Raw genomic sequence first — 23529 nt, 5'->3', positions numbered from 1 at the left:
CAGTGTATCTCATTGTTCCTTGTATTCGCCTCTGTGACTTAAACATGAAAGAAATTCAGTAAATATTAGCTATTTGGCTTCTTTAAAAATCAAACAATCAGAAAACATGGAGCTAAAAGGGAACCTCATAGGTCATTTAATTAATACTTGTGTTTCTTAAATAGGTTTGAAATTTGCATAGCCCTAGGGGTAATAGGTACAAAGTTATTTATTTTAATTAGAGGATTTGAGATAAAACTCACTTTAGTGTTAAATAAATACTGATATACAATAGTGTGGAATATAAAATTTAAAGTTTTAATATGAATAATGTAACAAGTGTTTAAGATGGAATATGAAACTTCAGAGAAATAGCAGAACAATAATTGGCTGTTTCAAACAACTCTAGATTTCTGGCAGTGGAGAGATCGAATTTTTCTTCTCTGCAGTTGATGCTCTTTCTATTGAAAGAGTTAAGAAGTCTGAAGAGCAACTTAATTGAGGTCTGGAGAGGTTAAACAAATTGCCTTAAACACACATTAATTTAATCAATATTGATATAGCACCTGCTACTGATTGTGCAAACACCAGGATTATAAAGATGAGTAAATAAGACAAGAAGAATATCGATCTCAGAAATTTATATGTAAGTGGAGGGGAGGAGAGAACAGATTCATTAAGTTAATATTCACATGGAGAAACCATATTAACCATCCATTCTCTTGGTTAGTCCAGCTCAAAAATATTAAATAAAAGCAAAACCCAAATCTTAATTATAAAAATACCCCAAAGGAGTCCGTTCCTATTGAACAACTATATATATATATATATATATATATATATATAGTTTATATATATTTAAAACATATATATATATAAAACATCTTTTCCTGTAGCTTACATTCTCACTATTTCTCTCAGCAGCTACTCACTGATAAAAATTTATGTCCCCAAGTTATCCTTGGCCCTTGGCCTGAGAAGCTCCTACTTCTTTGATTTCTTCTTCTCTTTTTTTCTTCTTCCATCGATTCAATCCTCACTACATATGAAGTTGGCTTCTAGCAAGAGGTTTCTTTAGTGGGTTTTGTGGTTAGAAAAAAAAAAAAGATATTTCGTGAATTGATTTTTGTTCCTGCAGTATTTTTAGCACAGTATGATAGATGTAAAAGTTCACAGTCCTTGACCTAGGCTGGGGATTAGAGGAGACTTCTCTGATAAAAGGACTCTTTTTTTTTTTTTTAATATTTATTTATATATTTTTAGTTTTCAGCGGACACAACATCTTTGTATGTGGTGCTGAGGATCGAACCCCGGGCCGCACGCATGCCAGGCGAGCACACTACCGCTTGAGCCACATCCCCAGCCCCAAAAGGACTCTTTTAAGCTCAGTTCAGACAGTTAAATAAGTATTAACCAAGAAAAAAGAGATAAAAAAACATTCCAGGCAGGCATAGGCAGAGTCAATGAGACCCCAAGGTGGCAGGAAGTAGGAAATGGCAAAAGGTCACTGTGGATAGAAGGCAGGGCCAGAAGCTGGAGAGGGAGGTGGGGCTCCCATACGCCTCATAGATCCCTGTTTAGGATTTGGCTTGAAGTGACTTCCCTTAACCCAAAACTGGGACAAACGGAGCACTGAGGTAATTTGAATAAAGTTAGAATGTTTTAGTCCATACCGATATGAACAAATGAAAGGAAGGAAGGGAGTGAGGGAAGAAGGGAGCCATCAGAGAAGAAGGCAGCAAGGAGGGCATCAGGGAGAGGTTGTTTACTGCACCACCAGCCCCCCAAAGGAAAATCTCGACACATTACATGGGTTTTTACATCCCTGTGTGATCATTTTAACACCCATTATCCTTATTCAGCATTTTTTGCTTTGTTGTAGTTGTTTTGGGGTGGAAGGCCTGCTGGGAATTGAACCCAGCCAGAGCTTCACACATGCTAAGCACCTGCTCTGATACCCCCAGCCCCATCGGCATTTTTAAATTCACCATATTTATTACTTACTTAGGTCAGCTGAAGAACATCGGGTTTTGAGTTATTTCAAATGCAAGGGGTTTTTCTTCCATTTCAACACAGATGATACTTATACTTTCACAGTACATGAAATTCAGAATCACTCCTGCTTCTTGCCTATTTTACCACATTAAATGATCCGAGGTGTATGTCATTCTACAAACATCAAGGAAAAAAATGGCCAGTGATATTCAGTGCTTTGCATATGCTTTTCAGGTTGTTATCAGTGAGATAAAAAGATAAAAGGATATGAAAAATATTAAGAATATTAAAAACACTCAGAAGCTCAGCTTCTTTACCTTTTGAATAAAACTTAAATACTATAAAATGCATGAATCTGAAGTACACAAGTTGATGGTGCTACGTATGGCTTGGATGTGGTTTGAGCATTTCTCCAAGATGCCAAGTGTTGAAATATGATCCCCACCGTGAAGTATGGGGAGGGTGGAGACTTAATCTGGCTACCGTGTGCACTGGTGGGGAGATAATTAGAATTAGTTAAAATCTTAAGAGTAGACCCCTTATTAAATCCTGGTGGTGTTATAAGAAGAGGGAGAGAGACCAGATGGACATAATACACATGTGCACTTCCTGTCTCCTTGGGACTCTGCCAGTAAGAACAATATCTCCAGATATGCCCCTTCCACCTTGCACCTTTGTAACAAAGAACCAAAATAAACCTCTTTTCTTTATAAAGAGTCCTACCTCTGGCATGTCATTAAAGCAAAGAAAAATGAACTACCACAGATGAATTTTGACAAATATGTACTCCCATATGACCCATGCCTCTAATAACATTTAGTACGTATTTTTCAACCTTTAGTTTCCTTTGCCTCTTCCTAATTATCAACCTTGCCAGAAGCAAATGCTCTTCTGACTTTGTTTTTGTTTCATCTTAGATTCATTTTTCTGCCATAAATTGTCAGCATAGCTTTATTTAAAAAACTTATTTAAGAAATTGATATAAATGGAATTGTGGAATGTATTCTTTGTGCCTAACTTCTTTTATTCAGCATAATGTCTGTGAGATTTATCCATGCTTTGGGGTGTATCAGTAGTTCTTTCTTGTGGATAGTTTTTATTGTTTGAGGATACCATAATTTGTCGATCCATTCACCTATTAATGAACCTTTGGGTCATTTTCAGTTTGGGGTAGCTATGAATGTTCTTAGTCATGACTTTTTCTAACATACATTTTATTACTCTTTGGTAAATATTTAGAAGTAGAATTTCTAGGTCATAAGGTACAGGTGTATGTTTAACTTTATAAGAAATTACCAAGTCAGGCTGGGTGCAGTGGGGCATGCCTGTGATCTCCGCAACCTGGAAGATTCAGGCAGGAGGATTGCAAGTTTGAGGCCAACCTCAGCCACTTAATGACACCTTGTCTCAAAATAAATAAATAAATAAATAAATAAAAATTTTAAAAGAGCTTGGGGTTTAGCTCACTGATAGAGCGCCTCTGGATTAATTCTCCAACCCCATACACACACACCAAAAAAAAAAAAAAGCAATTATCAAATCTTTCCTGGGAATAATCCACTTTGTATCCCATCAGTGAGGTATTAGACTTTTACTTGCTTCATCTCTTAGCCAGTATTTGCCATTGTCAATATTTTTAAATTTAGCCATTGTAGTTGGTATGTAGTAGTCTCATTGCAGTTTTAATTTGCATTTCCTTAATGACTAATAATATTGAGGACTTTCTTAAACATGTTTCCTTCATCCTGTGTCTGTTAAAGTTTTGTATCTCTTTTTTTTTCTTGGTTTGGTGCCTTTATTAATGAATTGTAGCACTAATTTATATATTCTGGATATGGGACTTTTACTAGATATATGTTTACAATTATTTTGTCCAAGTTGTGGCTTCCTATTCATTTTTAAAAAGTATCTTTTAATGACAGGATTTAAATTTTGATAAAATGTATCTTTTTAAAAATACTTCTGTGGTAATGTCTTTGTTTATCTAAGAAATTGTTGCTTACCCTCTGGTTTTGACAATATACTTGATTTCCAAAAAATAAATTTTGGACTTTTGCAGTTAGGTCCATGATTTACCTTGAATTAAGGAGGCAGAGATTATTTTGTTGCCGCATAGTTATCCAGTTTTCCTGCATAACTTATTGATGATTTTCTTTTCCTCACTGAAGTACTTCAGCACCTTTGTCTGAAATGAAATAACTACATAGGTATTGATCTATTTCTTCTTTTTATTCTATTCCACTTGATCGGTCTGTCTATTGCCAATATCACACATCTTGATAACTGTAATTTACATTAAGTTTTAAAGCTAAATAATATAAATCTTCAAGCTTCATCCTTTTATTCCATCATTGTTTTGGCTATCCTAGGCTCTTTCATTTCTGCCTAAATTTTAGAATCAGATTGTCACTTTTATAAAAATGCCTGCTGAGATTATGATTAGGATTGCAATAAATCTCTGGATCAATGGGGAAAAAAATGGACATTTTACCAACATCGAGACTTCCAAAACATGAAAATGGTATATCTCCATGTTTATGTAGGTGTTATATAACTGCTTTTATCAGTCAGTATTTGTAGTTTTTAACATGGAGGTTTTACAAATCTATTGTTTTGTTTGTTCCTAAGCATTTTTTTAAATTTATTTTAAATGGGGTCTGGGGGTCCTTCTTCCTGCCCAGGAGGGTATAAGCCACCAGAGAAAATAAGTCAGAAATAATTAGTGAAGAACAAAAGACACAGAGTCAGAATTACAGTTGTAAAGTAGAGTGCCTGATAGACCCAGTCCACACAGGAGCTGGAGCTGGACATTTAAAAAAATGGCTCCCGTGGTTTATTTAAGGGGGTACATCAAAGGTAGGCATAATGTGGTGGAGTCTTGCTTCATGATGTCTTGCAGTCAGCAGGTTGATTGGCATCTTGGCAGGTCACACCTATCTCTGAGAGGCTGTGTGGCTGCAGCAAGTCACCCCTTTTTGGTGCTGTGTGGGACCTGAGGCAGAGCTTGAATAGGACTCACAATGTGTCTGGGCAGTCAGCCAGAGGAAATGTCCACTGGAAGTTCCCAGACACCAGATTCTCCTATTCAGTGGGCTGTGATGCTTATGTAGTTCATATTGGCCCACGGATAGCTCTCTCTAGTTACCCAGGCTGTCCTTGAACTCCTGGGCTCAAGTGATCCTCCTGCTTCAGCCCCCCAAGTAGCTGGGACTGCAGGTGTGTACTCTTGCAGTAAGCCAAGCTTACGCTATGTTTTAATGCTATTGTTCATGAATGGTCTTTTTTTTTTTTTTTAATCTTGCCAGTCCTCCATTTATTCATGTATAAGCCAAACCTAAGAGACTAAATTAGATGATCCTTAAGCCTGTAGTCCTAGAAGTCTATAATTTGAGAATCATCTTTTTTTTCCCACATTTTTTATTGGTGCATTATAGTTGAATATAATGATGGGATACATTGTTACATATTCATACATTTACACAATATAACAATATAATTTGGCCAATATCATTTCCTTCCTCTCTCCCTGCCTCCTTCCTCTGGCCCTTTCCTCTACTGATCTCCTTTGATTTTCTTGAGATCCCTATCTGCACTTTCTTTTCATTTTCCCTCTCCAGCTTCCACATGAGAGAAAGCATATGATTCTTGAGTTCCCGGGTTTGACTTATTTCGATTAACATAATGGTCTCTAATTCCACCCATTTACCTGCAAATCACATACTTTTTTTTCTTTATGGTTGAATAAAACTCCATTTTGTGTATATATACCACATTTTATTTATCCATTCATCCATTGATGGACACTTAAGCTGCTAATGGAGTGATCTTTTAATTTGATTTCCAAAATTTTTTACTACTGGCCTTATATCCTGAAATCTTGTTAAATTCACATATTAATTCTATTAACTTGCTGGTAGATCCCTAAGATTTTCTGTATAAACAATTATGCTATCTGCAAATAGGAATTAGTTCCTCCTTTCTTCTACTTATGTCTTATTTCTGTTTCTTGTCTTATCAAACTAGATGGGACTGCCAGGAGAATAAGAATTGAGAGGGAACAGGCAGCTTGCCTTGTTTCCAATCTTAAGAGTTTCCTCTAAGTGTGATATTGGCTGAGGTTTCACATTTGCTCTTTTTCAGGTTGAGGAAGTTCCTTTCTATTCCTACTTTGTCAAAAGTTTTTATCAAAAGTTTTTATCTATTGTAATTATTCTGGTTTTTTTTAAAATGCTTTTACATTGAATTACACCACAGGGTTTTCAGTTCACTAACCTTTGTTTCTAGGAGTAACCCTATTTGACCATGATGTAACATCTTTTTTATATACTATTATACAAATTGGCTAATATTTTGATAAGAATAATTGTGTCTAAATTTATTAAGAACATTGGTCTCTAATGTTCTTTTTTCATAATATCTGTATCCGAGTTATGCTGACAAAGTCAGATGATAGTATTTGACTGGTCTTATAAGTGAGCTGAGAAGTATTTCCTTTTTCTGTTTTCTGAATGAGTTGTGTAATTGATGGATGGTTATTTAGATGTTTTGTTTCATTTTAATCAGTTGCATTTTCTGAGTAAATTTTCCATTTTACCTAGTTTTCAAATCTACTGGCATAAAGTTGATTATAGTATTTTCCCATTTTCTTTTTGTGTTCTTTAAAATCTTTATTAATATCCTTCTTTCATTTTCCATATTGGTTGATATTGGTTGGTTAGTATTGTGTTTTTCTGCTGGAGTTCTGGATTCTTTGTACCACAGGGACTGAATTGAAAACCATATATAGTTTCTTCTTTCAAGGGTTGATTTCTTTCCAGTTTTTGCCTGCTTTTGGTCACTCTCCAGTTCCTTCAAAGAGAATTTGTTTATATTTTTTTCTTAGTACATAATTGTTTTCCACAAGAGGTTTAGTTTCATACCAACTACTCTGCCACTAACAAATGTGAAACCCCAGATGTCCACGTTTTAAAATATGCTTTTTCATGTAGTGCAATTCATAAAGCAATGAAAAATATGATTCATTTCATTGCTAAAAAATAGTTGGACCTCCTAAAATTGGCACTTACCTGAAGTAGAGAGTGAGAAAGAGGGCTTACCAAGAACCTCAGGTGACTATATAGAGATAGTTTGGACAACTGTGCTTCCTTAAACACTACTATTATCTTCCTGAATGATTAGCTTAGGAAAATGTACTTAAAGACTATGGTCTTCAGTAAAATGATTTATTGAAGTTCTTTTTTTTTTTTTTAATATTTTGAATTTTTTTATTGTGGGTTGTTCAAAACATTACAAATTTCTTGACATATCATATTCCACACTTTGATTCAAGTGGGTTATGAACTCCCACCTTCACCCCATACACAGATTGCAGAATCACATCAGTTACACATCCATTGATTTACAAATTGCCATCCTAGTGTCTGTTGTGCTCCGCTGCCTTTCCCATTTATTGAAGTTCTTAAGGGGAATGTAATGAAAAAGGAAAGTGAAGGTTATTTCAAGGTTAATTGCAATTTTAGATTGTAACCACAATAAGAAAATGGATATGTGAAGTTTAAATAATACAATAACAAATTTAAAATAATAAAGTAGAAAACAATGTCTTTTGTGGATTTCAAAAAACGATTATCTGTTAGGCTTTTAGGACAGAAACTATATTTTATGCTTTCTTTTATATTTTGTTCAGTAGATTTTTTTGAGTATCTGTACCTGGTAAAACACATAGGAAAAAAACCAGTATCTGTTTAGTGAATATTTTTGGGAGCCAAAATAAAGACTAAATGACTATCATGTGTTTTGATATTTTTTTATGATAATAACTGGAACCTCTTAAATATTTACCACATCAAATATATAACTAATATATCTGACACTGTGGAATGCACTGTTTTATTTAAATGTGCTTAATGGAAGATCAGACATACCAGACACTCAAACCAAAGGCATTTCTCATAAGTTGGATAGATCTAGGATAAGTGTCCTATAAAAAGGCACCAAGGCTTCCTAGAAGGAGACTATAAATCACAAACTCAGGTTTAAACCAGCTTTAGTAAATCTTGATAAAGCTCCTTTTTAAACTAAAAAAAAAAAAAAAATTAGTTTTCTATGTTCTCCCCCCATCCTCCCCTATCCCCTAAAAAAAGGGAAAAATGTACCTGAATTCCTTAGCTTCAGGCCACTTGGATGGCCCCATTCTTCACTGGGTGCATAACTTCCTTTTAAGGCAATTAACATCATGGCTGGGAAAATCATATATAATTCTCTTCTTTTCTCTTTTAATATTCTGCTAAATAGATTAGTTCCAGGTCAGAACTGGTGTAATTTGAGGCCTTCATCAATAATGACAGGACAGAGTAGATGGAAATGAACATCTAAGTTCCAATAAGCTATTATTGAAATAAGAAGTTTATTTGCTAATCATAGAGTAAACCTCCGTATCATTCAAAACTGTTAAACTTCCTAAAAGCTTTTCCTAAGGACAACCCAGGAATCAATATAAAGCAGTAAACTGACTGCTTTGTTTGTCTTCCAAAAAGCCCTGCAGACAATGAATATTTAATGGTAGACAAACCAATATGCTGAACACAAGGAGTAATGGCTTGGAGAAGCAGATGGAAGGATCTTGTTACATTGGAGGATCAAGTGAATTTCAATTAGTCTAATGATGATACTTTTAAGCCTTTGCTTTAAGACTGCTGTCCTGAAACACTAGTCACGGGGTTTGTTATAAATCCCATATCCAAGGTCCATAAAGCATCATTGGGTACTGCATACTCATAATTACCCATGCTGTGTCAAGTGCCTCAGGTTGAATTTAACTATATTTTTCTTGGCTTATCATTTTTACCTGGGGCATAAAAGAGGAGACATGTCAATAGTTGTCAGTATGTTTTGAAGGCCCTTTAATATATCTCCTGGTTTCTTAGTCTGTGATCTCTGTGAATGAAAGATAAGGCATAATCAGATCAAGCATCAACAAAGGAGCCTGACAGGTCAGACTTACCTAGGAACAGTTGACCCAAAGAAACTTTGAAATTGATCTAATTGGAAAAAATTTCCTCCTTCAAATACAGTGGACTTGTTAATCTGTTTCCTAAGAAATGAAATGTCCACACTAGTATGGCAATATGTAAATCAATGGATGTGTAACTGATGTGATTCTGCAATCTGTATACGGGGTAAAAATGGGAGTTCATAACCCACTTGAATCAAAGTGTGAAATATGATATATCAAGAACTATGTAATGTTTTGAACAACCAACAATAAAAAATTAAAAAAAAAAAAGAAATGAAATGTCCAATTCTATTCCTTGAGGATTTTCTCCCTGAGGGTTCTAACCTTTTTATTCAAGGGTACCATTTAATTTACCTGAAACCTTAGGATTATTGGGAGCCAGTGGGAATATGCATATGAGATGTTGAGTCTGTGAATGAGGAGGGATGTGACTTTGTGTGTATGTGTTTGTACATGAGTATGCATGTGCACACCCATGTATTTAAGGGTGTGATTGGGGGGGCTGGCTGTGAAAAGACTCTTGAAATCCCTGAACATGTTTACTATCTTATTACTATTTTTTGATGACTATTGTTTTTTATAGTTTTTGGTTCATGGCAAAATTCAGATTTTCTAATATATCCTCTTTCCCACTCATTCTTAGCCTTTCCCATTATCAACATTGCCCCCACCATTATTATTTTTATCTCCTTAGATAAACGTTTTTGGATATGGTTTTATTTAGTCCTTTCAAATTCTCTATTCGATAATTCACGGTTTTGACTTTTTGGAATCCTCTTAAAATTTTCAGATTTTTCTTTTCTTTACACTAGAGAAATGAATAGGGATATATGCAAGAGATGTAAGACCCAGAATTTGGGGGCTAATTAAAGTTATTAGCAAATAGAAATCATTTAAGGACAGATCCTGCCACTTTGAGCTAAAATGGGTAATCTGGAGTAATTTATTTGACTATTCTGTATGCTGATTTATTTGACATCGTTCTAAAGAATGAAAACTAACACTAATACTCAAAGATCAAATGAAATTAATGCATGGAAAGCACTTAGGAGGGTGTTTGGCATATAGCAAGTGTTCTATAAATGCTAAACATCACCATTTTATATTTCTGCCATTAATAAAATATATCTCCCTTCTCGTAAACACTTGTCAAGACTGGGTTTTACAACTTTAAATTTTTTTCAGTTTAATATTTTCATGTGGGAATCTTCACATTGGTTGAATTCTGCCTATATTTTATTTTTTAAATAGGATTTTAGAAAATGATTTAGCCTAAATTTTCTTGACCATAAACCTTTTGATCATTCATTGAGTGGAATGTGGTTATTGACTTATATAACCATTTATTTCCTCATCTGCTTTTAGAGAGCTACTATCAGGTTATCTATTTCATACTAGAAACTTTCCTTTATAACATTTTTATTTTAAATTTTGTTTCTTGAAGACTAAAAAATTTAAATATATTTAATCACTCCTTCTTGCTTTTGGTAATGACCTCCATTTTCTTCAAAGACTAGAAGTACATGTTCCTTCCATACCTGGATAAGAAAAACATTCTTCATTTTTAAAAAATATCTTTAGCTTTTTGTTTTTAAAGGTTTTTTTTTTTCGTTATTGATAGACCTTTATTTTATTTATTTTTATGTGGTGCTGAGAATCAAACCCAGTGCCTCACACATGCCAGGCAAGTGCGCTACCACTGAGTCACAACGCCAGCCCCTGCTTTTAGTTTTTGTTATAGCTGGAATTTACTTGGTCTCTTGTATTTATGTATCTAAGTTGATTTTTTCCCAATCTGTTAGTCAAGTATTTGGAAAACAACTTATCAAGGGGTTATCCCTTGCCCTATGTTTGTTTTCTGTTGTAGGTTAGATTCTTATTTCAAATGATGATAACCCAATACCATTGTTCAGTTTTCCAAATATGCTGACTCTATCTTTATTCCCTATGAAAATGTTTTGATATTGTGATTCATTTACTTTTCACACCGATTACCATAGGAATTTTATTTGTTACTGCAATACATCTATATACAGTTGAGTATCAATGAATGAAGAGGGACACATTCTGAAAAAAATTGTCTTTAGGTGTTTTGTCAATATGCAAGCATCATGGAACATACTTTCACAAATTCAGATAGTTACAATGTCATCAGATAATATGATCTTACAGGACTAATACTTTATATGTAGCCAGTTGTGGACCACAATGTATTTATATGGCAAATGACTATAAAAATTGATGTCTTTATTTAATCTCTCTAAATAAAAAACTGGCATAGTTCTTTAGTGATGCCTTACATTTTTCTATTAAAATTTAATCATTTTTTTAAAAAACAACTGTTACAAGTTAAATTTACATAAGGTATTCAATACTTTGTTCATATGATGAATTCTGTGTTCTAGTTTCATACAGCTGTTATTTGTTTGATTCCTTTGCTATTTTATGCAAAACTCATTGAAATTTGTCTGTATTCCCTGTTTAGCAATAATGATGATATACATACCCTTCATTATGTTTCTGCTTTTTAAGTATATTGCCTCAAATGTTTCTGACTCTAGTTTTGCTTTGCTTTAAGAAGGGGTCTTGCTTATGTTGCCAAGGCTGAACTTGAACCCCTGGGATCAAGTGATCCTCTGCCTCAGACTCCCAAGTAGCCAGGACAACAGGTGTGTGCCACCATGCCTTAGTGTTTCTTCATTAATGGGGTTTTTAAACATTAGATTATGCAACTACTTCTCGTCCTTTTCATTAAAAATAATTTTATTTTTAAGTTGTATATTATTCTTGAGCTATACATTAAAGAACAAAAATAAGTGAAATACAGAACTACGAAGAACAAAGTTATAAAGGAGCAATGTGTTGGGTGGTTTCAGAGGTCACACTGAACTTGTTTCAATTGTAGTCCTGTTATTTTTTGGATATGTGACACAGGGCATAATTATAACCAGACTGGGTTTTAATTTTTTAATTTATAAAATTGGCATAGTATTACCTACATAATAGAGTTGTTATGAGTATTTAAGCAGTTAACAAATATAAAGTGTAAAATGCCTAAAATAGTTTGTGGTACACAACCAAGGTTTGGTATTATTTTTATCATCATCATAATTAACTTCAATAACTCAGATTTTTTTTTGTAATATTGGGGATTGAATCAGGTGTGCTCTACCCCAAAACCCTTTTTAGATCTCACAAACTTGCTGATGTTGGCCTTGAAGTCATGACCTTCCTGACTTTACTTCTCAAATCACTGGGATTACAGATGTGTACCACAAAGCCATTGATAACTCAGAATTTTAAACAAAGAGTTTTTGAATCCGTACTACCTGTCAAGTTGCATTTGTTACTGTTTAAGTCAGTAAATTCTCAGGGGTCTGCCTATATAACTTCTGAATTGCTTGCTTTGATAGAAAGATCTTTATTATTAAGTATCATTCTTTTACATTTTAGTAAATATATTTTTTCTATGCTTCTATTTTTATCCTATGTCATCTTTCCCATTTTAATGATTTTCATAAGTTTACTTTAACAACAAACAACACAGTTTTAACAAAACTTAAACTGAAGCAGCTATCTCTACTCTGTTACATTTTAACTGATTCTTATTCCTTCCTAGAGAGTAAACTGCAAGTCAAATGAGCATAGGGCTTATGAAGACTTGGGTTTAAATTCTAATATAGCAGTGGCTCGGGAGGCTGAGACAGGAGGATCTCGAGTTCAAAGCCAGCCTCAGCAATGACAAGGCACTAAGCAAATCAGTGAGACCCTATCTCTAAATAAAACACAAAATAGGGATGGGGATGTGGCTCAGTGGTTTGATTGCCCCTGAGTTCAATCCCTGGTACCAAAAAAAAAAAAAAAAAAATCTATTTCAGAAGCCTGGGGTTGATCATTAGATTAAATCCAAGCAAATACCAGATGTGGAAACTACAAACAAAATATCTGGCACATAACAGACCCCAAATAAAAGCTTATTGCCTCCTTCTCTTTTCCATTTCTTGCTCTACAACTCCTGTTTAGCGTCCACAGGAGGCTTCTGCCAACCTATTAAGCAATTCATTCTCTGTGCTGCTAAGGAATGTCCACTATACAGAGCTTATGACAACCAAGGTTTTTCATCAGTCACCTGTATCTGGGGGTTATTATTTTTTAACTTGCAAATTCTCCCATAAAAAGAGAGAGGACCAAAGTTAACAAAATCAAAAACTATCTCCCTGGCTCAATTTTCACAAGTATTAGTATAACCATGGTCAGGCATGTTGGTTGATCCAATTACTTGGGAGGCTGAGAGGGGGGGAGGATCCCTTCTACCCAGGAGTTTGAAATCAGCCTAAGCAACTCAGTGAGATCCTGGCTCAAAAAAACTATGGACAACATCTATAACAAAACAATGTGATAAGGTGTCCCTAATAATTGAGGAAAGCCACAGTCAGCTACAGGGCTGTGAGGTATTAGAAACTGTGTAGTAGAAAGCAGACGAAAGCAAGGAGGCACCTATAGTCTGAGAATCTCAAAACAGCTACCAGGCGCTCACTGGAAAGCTTAAAGCTTCAATTTGAGAAAGAAGCTGAAACTGGAAGAGGTTTTGAACACTCCAATGGCAGGGAAGTGCAAAGTGTCTGGGGTATTCAAAATTAATGAGCCAAAATTTTTACTCCTAGACAAGCACTGCACAGAGAAAAAACTTCTGGGGAAAAAATGCTCATTAAGCAGACCAGGGACGATAAGGACAAAGGAAAGAGAGGGTCCAGGTAAAAGTGTGGAAGGAGAACAGAGTCAAAAGATCTCAAAGAGTAAGCTGCTGTATGTTTACACACTACACAGAAACCACATTTTTGTTGTACAGAATTGTGAAGTTGGCAAAGCTATCTCAAATTCTGCTTCCTTTCCAAAGTTTAGGAAAATTATTTCGTATTAAAAATGACTAAAAACTTACCAAGGTTAAATCCCATACACAATTACTCTAAGGAAAAAGAGGATAAGACACTGAATAACATTTCTACAGTCAGTTGCAAAAATGCCAAAAAAGACATATCTGTAGAATAAATAAAAACCGTCACATTATTTCACCACAAAATGAAAGACATTAGAGAAATCATCTACAATATCAAAAGACAACAAACATGAGAATTGGGGAACCTCAGAAATGAGATGACAGAAGTCTGAAAAAATATGTAGAAATAAAATCAATTCAGAAATGAAGATTCAGCTAACAGTAACACAGGAATAAATAAACACGTTGGACGCCTTAAGAACAGAAGATAAAGGAAATTAAGGGGAAAATATGGAAGGAAAGCCATAAAAAGGATTGGAGAGAAAGAGCCAAATTTATACATAGGCAAAGAAGATACAACACATGTTTAATGAGAATTCCTAAAGATGAAAAAAACAAAGGAAGGCACAGAATAACTACAAAAAATAGAATCAAGAATATTTGTTTGAAATTACCAATATATGTAACTGAAGCTACATGTTAAAGGTTATACTACATACTTGTGAAAATTGAGCCAGGGGGCTGGGGTTGTAGCTCAGTGGCCAAGTACTTGCCTAGCACGCATGAGGCACTGGGTTCAATCTTTAGCACCACATAAAAATTAACTAATAAAATAAAGACATTCTGTCCATCTACAACTACAAAAATAAATAAACAAATAAATAACAATAAATAATAAATAAATAACAATAAATAATAAATAACCCTCATGGTTATACAAAATTACATACAAGAGGAAGTGAGGGGAAAGGGAAAAAAGGAAAAAAAAACAAGGGGGAGAAATGAATTACAGTTGATGGGGTAGAGAGAGAAGAGGGGAGGGGAGGGGGGATAGTAGAGGATAGGAAAGGCAGCAGAATACAACAGACACTAGTATGGCAATATGTAAATCAGTGGATGTGTAAACGATGTGATTCTGCAATCTGTATACGGGGTAAAAATGGGAGTTCATAACCCACTTGGATCAAAGTGTGAAATAGGATATGACAAAAACTATGTAATGTTTTGAACAACCAACAATAAAAATTAAAAAAAAAGAATGAAAAAAAAATAACTGAGCCAGAACTAGCAACACCAATACACCTAATACATATTAAAAATAAATTTACTAGATTTTAAAGGAAAAAATATATTGGTCATCTAGCCAAAAAAAAAAAAAAAAAAAAAAAAAAAAAAAAAAAAAAAAAAAAAAAAAAAAAAAAAAAAAANAAAAAAAAAAAAAAAAAAAAAAAGAAAGAAAAAAGAAATCTACTAATAAAGAGAAAAAAAATCACATTTGTTTTAAACAAGATTCTCTGTGCAGAGAACTTATACATAGTCTAGGTATACACAGATATAATATACCGCCTAGTTCTTTCCTAGAAACAGTGAGTTTCTAGGAAACACAATTCTAGGAAATTTCAGTGTCCAAGAAATTCAATATCAGTGAATCTCCTTAGCACCAGATTGGAGTTTAGGAAAACACTTTTCTACTGAATGAAACCACTGAATGAAGCTTAAAGAAATGGCTAACTTCAAGTCAGCGCTAAAAAAAGTAGAAGATAATCCTGGGAAAGACTGTGTTAATCAGCTTTCCATTGCCCTGACACATACCTGAAAAAAAAAAAAATCGACTTAATGAAAGGAAAGATTTACTTTGGCTCACCATTGCAGAGGTTTTAGTTCATGATTGCTTGACTCCTCTGCTCTGGTCCTATGGCAGCACAGTACATCATGGTAGAAGCTTGTGGTGGAGAAGGCTAAATATAGGGTAATCATTTAGTCCTTTTCCTCTTTCCTCTGTGAGCTATTTCATTGGATAATTACATGATACAGGAGGGAATTTTTTTATAGAAATATTGTAGCTAATAATTGAAGAAGGAATGATTCAATTAGAATATCATTATTGCCATCTCTGATGAATGGATGGATGGATGTAATTAAGCATCAATGATTACTTCCAGCAAAGTTGAGTCAAACATATGTGTGTGCCTTCTGGTGAGAAGAACACAGTACCACTAGTCACATACTCTTCCCCTCACCAGAATCAAACCTCAATCTACTGCTTGTCCCAACAACATGTACTAGAGATAGAAAGGACAGAGGAATATGGGGATAAATCAGCAAAACCCAGGCACAGAGAATTCTACAGGTCAGATGATCCCATTTCTTCAACAAATACATTGCAAAGAGAATAAAAAAGAAGAGTGGGAGAGAATATGTAGACTCAAATAACATTTTTTTAAAAAGGCAAAACTATAGTGTTTAGGAGTGGATATGTGGATGATGAAACTATAAATGAAAGCAAGGAAGTGATTACCATAAGAACCAGAATGTGTTTACCGAAAGGCTGAAGGAAGGGGTCATGATTCAGATGGGTGCTTGGCCACCTCTATTTATTTCTTGACCAAGGTAATGGTTTAAAAGATGTTTACTTTATAATATTTACTAAGCTACAAATGTGTTTTATGCAGTTTTCTGTCTGTATTATATTTTACAATTAGGATTTTAAAAATCACCCTTTCTAGATGCAAGGTTTAAGTTCAATATTTAAAGGGCTGCTTCCAGGTATGTGCATTTTTAAGGGAAACTGATTGGGGGGTTACCTAGAATGCCAGAAGGTGAAATAGGTACGTCTGAACATTTATACTAAAAATGATTTTTTTTGTGTCTTCTAATTTTCATTATTGGAAAAATTTCTACACTAATATCATCAAGAAAGAAAGAAAAGGGATAGTTGATTGGTACCAGAGAGTACCTGGTGAGAGAAGAAAATATGAGATTTATCTATCTACCTACCTACCTACCTACCTATTTTAAAATCTTATCCTATTCTAGTTTTTATTTTGGTATAGTTTATTTGTGTACATGATATATAAATATGCTAGTGCTATTCTAGTGCTATATAAAGTTTAATAATAAATAAATATCAGGCATAATACTTTATATATAAATATGACTTCATATATTTACTTTACCATATACTTTATAGAGAAGCATAAATTGAAAAATTTAGAGACTACCAGTTTTCTCACTTGAGTCATATGGCATGAAGTGAAGACCTGAAATCAGGAGGGTTGGCAGGTCTTTTTAGATGGGAGGGGATGTTGTTTTGGAAATGTGCGTTTTTCCATAGGCTTGCTCTTGTAGACGAATGAGAATGGAAATGAGCAATATTAGTAATTCTAAACATGAGATAATACATAAACAATAAACATATTAATAATAATCCCTTGTATTTTATTCTCAAAACCACTGCATGAGATCTAATGTACTAATTCTATAAAAGAGAAATGAGATCTGGATAGGTTAGATCAATTAAAGCATAGTTAGGTCCCAAATCTAAACTTTTCAATTCCATTTTGCATCCTCAGTTTTACAGTAATAATGATGTTTTAGTGTTTTTATTCTCCTGTTATAGATCTGAAGATAATCAGTTTGTAAATTATTGGGGATTAACTATAATTTGTAAGTATTTTAAAAGATATCATAAATATACTTGTCCAAAGTAGATAAATCTTTGGTGGGATTAAGTTACTAGACTGGATTAGCCACTGGACTTCTCAGTGTTCAACATGCCCAAAGGTAAGATTGTCTTACTTTCTGATAACTAACCTGGCACTAATTTAAAATGCTTGCACACTGTAATGTGATTTAGGCAGAACAGTTTACGCTCACTACAGAGAAAATGATGATCGTATTTTCAGTGTCTCCTGGATCACTTGCCCATGTCAGAAGAGTGATTATATATTGAGGAATGCTTATGCAACAACTCGAGGGCTAATTGCTGTTCATTTAATATACTACTCTTCTTACATCATGATTTGCAAAGGTTTGTTAAAAATAGAGCACTTTGGGCTATTTGCATACCACTTGCAAGGGGGGAGATTTCAGAGCCAGTCATACATCAGATACCGTTAATCAAGACCAAAAATTGTAAATGGAATGAACCAAAAGTCAATCATAAACCAGAACTGCACTCTGGCTCAGTAACAATACACAGCAAGACTGAACTCATCAGTCTTTGTGACTCTGCACTATTTTCAGGTTATCACTGATAGCCCAAGGGGATGGAGACAAGTTGGAAGGCTGCATCCAGCTTTCTCAGAGCTTACATGTAATCAAAAGAATAAGGCCAGAGGCATAAATCGAAAACAAATTCAAAAAGTCTAGGTGGCCTATCATAATCTCAATGGTATGAGAACTCGAAGCCACAGATTTATTGTAATATTTGTCATAAAGCAGCAAATACTTTAAAATTTGAAATACATCCTCTTTTTAAGGGCCAACTTCATCTGATTGGAGTAAAGCCTAACTAAGTTCAAGTGTGACACAGTTATGATTCATGGTCAAGAGTGGATTACACAGCCTCGTAGTCTCTTTGGTCATGACATTTTAAGCACTCCAAGTAAACACTTTCAAAGTGGTTGCATAACAAACTGGTAGTGCTATATTTTTCTTAATTTCTTCCTAATATGAGAAGGCCTACAGAAGAATTATAGAACAACTTGTTTGTGCGTGAACTAAAATAATTTTGGCATCATGCTATAAGAATGGTTCCTTCTAGAGTCTATAAATGGAAGAGAAGGGCTGTTGAAGGTGGAATTCACAGTTTGGGGAGATGAAAGAGTTCCTCAGATGCTCTCAGGTTATTTTGATAAAAGGAAGCTACATTTCCTCATTATTGCTACTGCTATGAACTTGCAATGAGTAACTCTATTCTTGGTAAACTCTATTTAAAAATGGGAAGACTTCTGCAAGAACAACCTTACTCTGATAGTCCCCATTCTGGAACATGAAGAAAACAGTCCAATTGAGTTTCCAAACCCACTAAGAAGAATAGGTAGTAAGAAACCTGAGAGTTATTTGTAAGTAAATTAGGATAATTCACTGCTCTCATTTTTTTGTTATGTAATCATTACTTCAGCTGGCCAGTTTGTGTATTTGACCATGCAGCCCACCAACTTGGAATCTAGGAGTTAAAAAGTCCTGTGGCTATTTGTAACATAACATTTTTATTTTGGGTCATGAAAATAGAAAAAAAATCAACATTATCACAAAATTCCAATATTTGGGGACTTTGTTGAAGATTACTACAAATTGTACCAATTCTCTGCACCCGTGGCTGACTGACTGGAAAATTTCTGGAATGTTATATAAAGCAACTATGACTAACCTCTTAGGCAAGAGATTTGTGGAGATGTTAGAACTTTACCATAAGCATATCTGACTTTAAGAAGGTTATCTGGAGGAGCTGCTGTCACACACCTCTATTTATAGCCCATCTCTGATCCCTTTATGCAGTTATAGACTGGGAGGACATTAGCCTGGTCCCTAATTGGATGAATACCTTCCTTCAATGGAGTTTTAATATCATACTTTTGGTTTTTATTCAAAGCCACTATGAAAAAAAAACATATAAAGTTTCTTACAATATTTTAATAACATATTGGGCTTTTTTTCCATTTAGTAGTTTTGATCTAGAAAATGAGAATGAAAAAAATTTCTTGGAATTCACTGCTTAGTAGTAGTTTTGTTTCCTTTAAGGAATCAATCCCTTTTGAAAATGCTAATTATGTAATTGGTTGGGGCACTGGGCTACCACAGTTCAGTGTTTTAACTTGTTCAAAGGTATGTTTAGTGCTTTTCCTGGGACCCTATATACGAAAAACACTATACCTCTAAATAGTTATTGTTTAAAATTTACTGTTCCTTTTAGAGTTGTTCAAATCCCTGTTCAATGAAGTGATAGTAGAAGTACATATTAAGAACACAACAACAACAACAAGAAACCTAGACTGGGAACAAAGTAAAATGACTCCACAGAATTCCCATGGAATTACTTCCTCACTGCTCATCAACACACAGAAGTTTCCCTCTTGAGAACTGAGCGTGGGGTTCTTTTTTCCTTCTGATTGAATGTGATTCTGGGAAAGCTGGCTGGAAGCTCTACCCTGGGGAGATGTCAGTGCTAATAAAATTCTAAGGAATTTGTTAACTCATCATTTTCACCAACCTCACAGCACGTTTGTTAGAGTTTTCTCTTAAAATTCTCTCTTTTTAGATGAACTAGAGAAAGAATAGGGTTAAAGTTAAAGGGTAAAAAATAGGTTGAGTAGTTTCTTTGGCCTGTCCTTAATGCATGAGAAATTTGATCATTTGCTTTTCTATAAGTGAGATTAGTTAAGAAACTTAGTCACTCCTGATGGCAAAACTTCCAGTGATGAAAATCTTAAAATATTGGAATGGGTACTGTTACTTACATGGTTAAAAATTCAAAAAGTACAAAATTATATCTCATAAAAGTTTCTATTCAAATTTTTCCCTCAAACTGTCCAACTCCTTCCTAAGATTGCAACCAATCTTTATCAATTTCTGATAGTGCATCCTTTTAGATATATTATGCTTATACAAACAAAAAAAAATAGATGCATACATACAGGTGTATATAATTTCCCCTGATTTAATGAAAATGGTAACATACTATTATATAAGTGTTATACGTTTAAAAAATTGCACATTAAGTATCTTGGAGATCATTTCATAGTAGTATAAAGAACTTTCTGGTTTTTTTTATCTTCATAAGGTTTCATTTGATAGCTGTATCATGATTTACCAGCTTTTAATTCATGAATAATTTATATTGTTTTTAATCTTCTGTTAATATAAACAATGTTGAAATAAACAAGGTCTTATTTACATGCCATTTCTTCTTATGTGTATTGTAAGATGAATTCATGTATGTGAACTTAGTGGCTCAATGAATGTGTGCATTTATAATTTTGTTAGGCATTGTGAATTACTCTATAGAGGTCATTATAATTTATATTCACATCTGCACTGTGAGTGCCTGTTCACATTTCTATAGAGTGTTATCAAACTTTCTAATCTTTAAGTGAAAAAATTATTTTTCAATATAGTTTTAATTTGCATTTTCCTTGAAGAGGAAAAATATATGCTAAATTTTTTCTTATGACAAAGAGCCATAAAGTTATGTGGAGTTATTATCTGATCCTTAATGTTGTTCCTGAAGTTTTGTGGCAGGTCAGCATTAGAGTTCAGAGATCAAGAAAATGGCAACATGCCCAGAACCAAGATGGAAAGAAAAGCGAACAGGCCCAATTTCATGAATATTTGCCTTGATGGAGTCCCTGATGATATCCTTAGAAGATAATTTCTGTTTTTATGTGGATGCAATTAGCAGTGAAGTTTCAGATTTCCCAATGCCCACAAAAGTAGCTCTAAGTACTTGGCAGAGGGTGTTTTTTTGTTTATTTTTCTCTCAATCTATCCCATAGAAAAATGAAGAAAAACAGGTTCTATATTTATAGGTATAACAATAGAACTGTGGGGGGTTGGACCAAGTCATCTGGATCATATGAGGGTTATAAAGATTAAATAACATGTTTAACACAAGGAATATTCTGCTTAGGGAGGAGGCACATTGGTAATTAGCATAATTGTCTCATGACTTGCAGAAACATCCGTGGCTTTTTTTCCTTTTTTTTTTTTTTTTGTGTGTGTGTGTATGGGCGAATCATCCAATGGTGCTTAATGTTGTTTCTCTTTAAAATTAATCACATGGCTTCTTTTAAAAGTCATAGATCATGTTAGTTATGTGTCTGTCTTTGTAACAGGGACCTCAAAAACAAGTGAGAGGTGTCATTATATAATGGAATAAAATAAGACTAGGAGTTGGGCCTCCTGGGTTTGCACTGGCTCCTCACTAGTTGTATGACCTTGTGCAAGTCATTTGACCTTTCTGAGCTTCAATTTCTTCACTCAGAATAATGAAGATAATAATCTGACCTATATACACCTGGGTCTCATGAAGAAATAATGGACCATTGTATATGTGAAGAGTGTACAACTATAAATAACAACACATCTGTTTGTTAGTTCATCTAATATTCTTGGTATAGGCAACTATGAAATACAGCATCTTCAGATTTTTTTTCCCCTCAGAATAAGTTTACTTAAAGTGCTTTTAGCAAACTCCAGTGAGGTAATTAAACTGTTTTTAAAAATTGGATTCAGGTTGTCTGACATTTAATGGTTCATTAATGTTATATCTCTCATAGGCAGAATATTATCTTTGGAAAAGCTTTGTATTCGAAATATGCCTTATAGAAGAAAACACTTTATGGGCTGAAAATAGCTTTGGATGAAATTTGCTTAGTCAAGCAAAGAGCAAAGACTCAGTTTGTGTTTAGGGAAAAGTGGGTGGGCCCCGTTTCTCTCTCCGGTGTTCTACACTCCTTCCCACCTTTTATATTAAGATCTAACAGCTGGAGTGCTCATTTCTTTAATAGGTGTTTGCTAATAAACCTCTCAGAACTATGAAGACAAATACAGACGGTCAGTCGGAACCACAAAGAGACATTCGCTGTTGGTTCCTTGCAACCCTCCCACCTCCCATCTCCACCACCCCTTGATGCACTGACCCCACGTCTGTCTTGAGGTCAGAGGGCTCATAAGGACACTGGTGGTCAGAGGGGAGGAGCGGGAGGCTGATCCTCTGTGTACCCCGGCCAGCCCTAGGTACCTAGCATTGGCAGAGCTTTGGTCGCCCGGAGGACTTGTGTGGTCTGGGGACTCGCGCTTCATCCAGGTGCGCAGGCAGCATCCCGCGGCCCAGCGTCGCACGTGGCAACAGGTGCAGCACCTTCCTGGGTAGACGCCTCCGGCGTGGGGGCGCGCTCGCTCTTAGCCCGGGAGCGCGCGGGGCCTCGGGATTGGGACACGGGAGCGCGAGAGGAGGGAGCGAGCAGAGCCCGCCAACCTGCCGAGAGGAGCCTCGTCGAGCCAAGAAAAGCAGGAGTCTCCCTGGCTCGCGCCTCAAGGTACCGCCTCGCGCGTCTCTCAAGTTTCTCGGGGCGCAGCCCTCTTGAACCTCGCCTGTCCTGGGTCTCCCGCTGAGAGACGGAGGAGGGGTCCGCTCCGAAAGAGCCGCGGCGGGTTGAGGAGCTGAGACCGCTGAGCTTTTCTATTTACAAGTTTTCCCAACTCCCCGCCCTTGCTCCACCCCCTGGCAGCCCGGGAGGCGGGGAGGCCGAGACTCCGGGACTCCGGGTTCCCGCTTGGCAGCCGTTGCTGCCGCCGCCGGGGTGCAGTTGGGCTGGGGGCCGAGCCGCGCGCCTCAGGTGCACACGCCGCTGCGCCGTCCTCCCGGGGTCGGCCTGGAGCGCCCCCGCCTAGAGTGCCAAGGGCGCCCGGGCTCCGAGCGCTCTCTCTGCCGCTGCTCTCCCGAGGGCTCGGCTTTGGCTCCGAGGCGCTGCGGGTAAGTGCAGAGCTGAGTAGATTCCCGCCGCCCAGCCTGGCCGCGGTGGCGATCTCTCCGAGGGGGACGCGGTCAATGCAACTGACTGGTGGTGACGGGACTAGTTTCCGAAGCCCGGGGCGCATATTTGGGTGTGCCAAAGTTGGAGGAGAAGGTGGGGGGGGTAGCTCCGCGGAGCAGAGGCAGTTCTCACGTGGGGTCAGTGCAGCTCCTGCGGAAGGGACGGATGCGGATCTTGTCGCTGTCACCTTGAAAGTGACCGGCTGGGGTGATTGGGGGGGGGGG

General features: G+C 35.9%; 1 protein-coding gene across 3 annotated transcripts in view; it reads left to right on the top strand.

The window, feature by feature from the left end:
* The first annotated feature begins 22515 nt into the window (after positions 1-22515).
* Positions 22516-23529, top strand: part of Mtus1 (microtubule associated scaffold protein 1) — a 143834-nt gene continuing 142820 nt past the window's right edge. For 2 of the 3 annotated variants that reach the window (XM_015486065.2, XM_015486064.2), the window contains exon 1: positions 23085-23244. The gene's annotated coding sequence lies outside the window, so the exon portion shown is untranslated. Of the gene's footprint in view, positions 22808-23084; positions 23245-23529 lie in introns of those variants that run through there. The other variant, XM_048791827.1, reaches the window with a different exon arrangement.

Source organism: Marmota marmota, unplaced genomic scaffold, assembly GCF_001458135.2.
Source record: "Marmota marmota marmota unplaced genomic scaffold, marMar, whole genome shotgun sequence".
NCBI classification, from domain to species: domain Eukaryota; kingdom Metazoa; phylum Chordata; class Mammalia; order Rodentia; family Sciuridae; genus Marmota; species Marmota marmota.
This window is presented reverse-complemented; position numbering and strand designations above follow the sequence as displayed.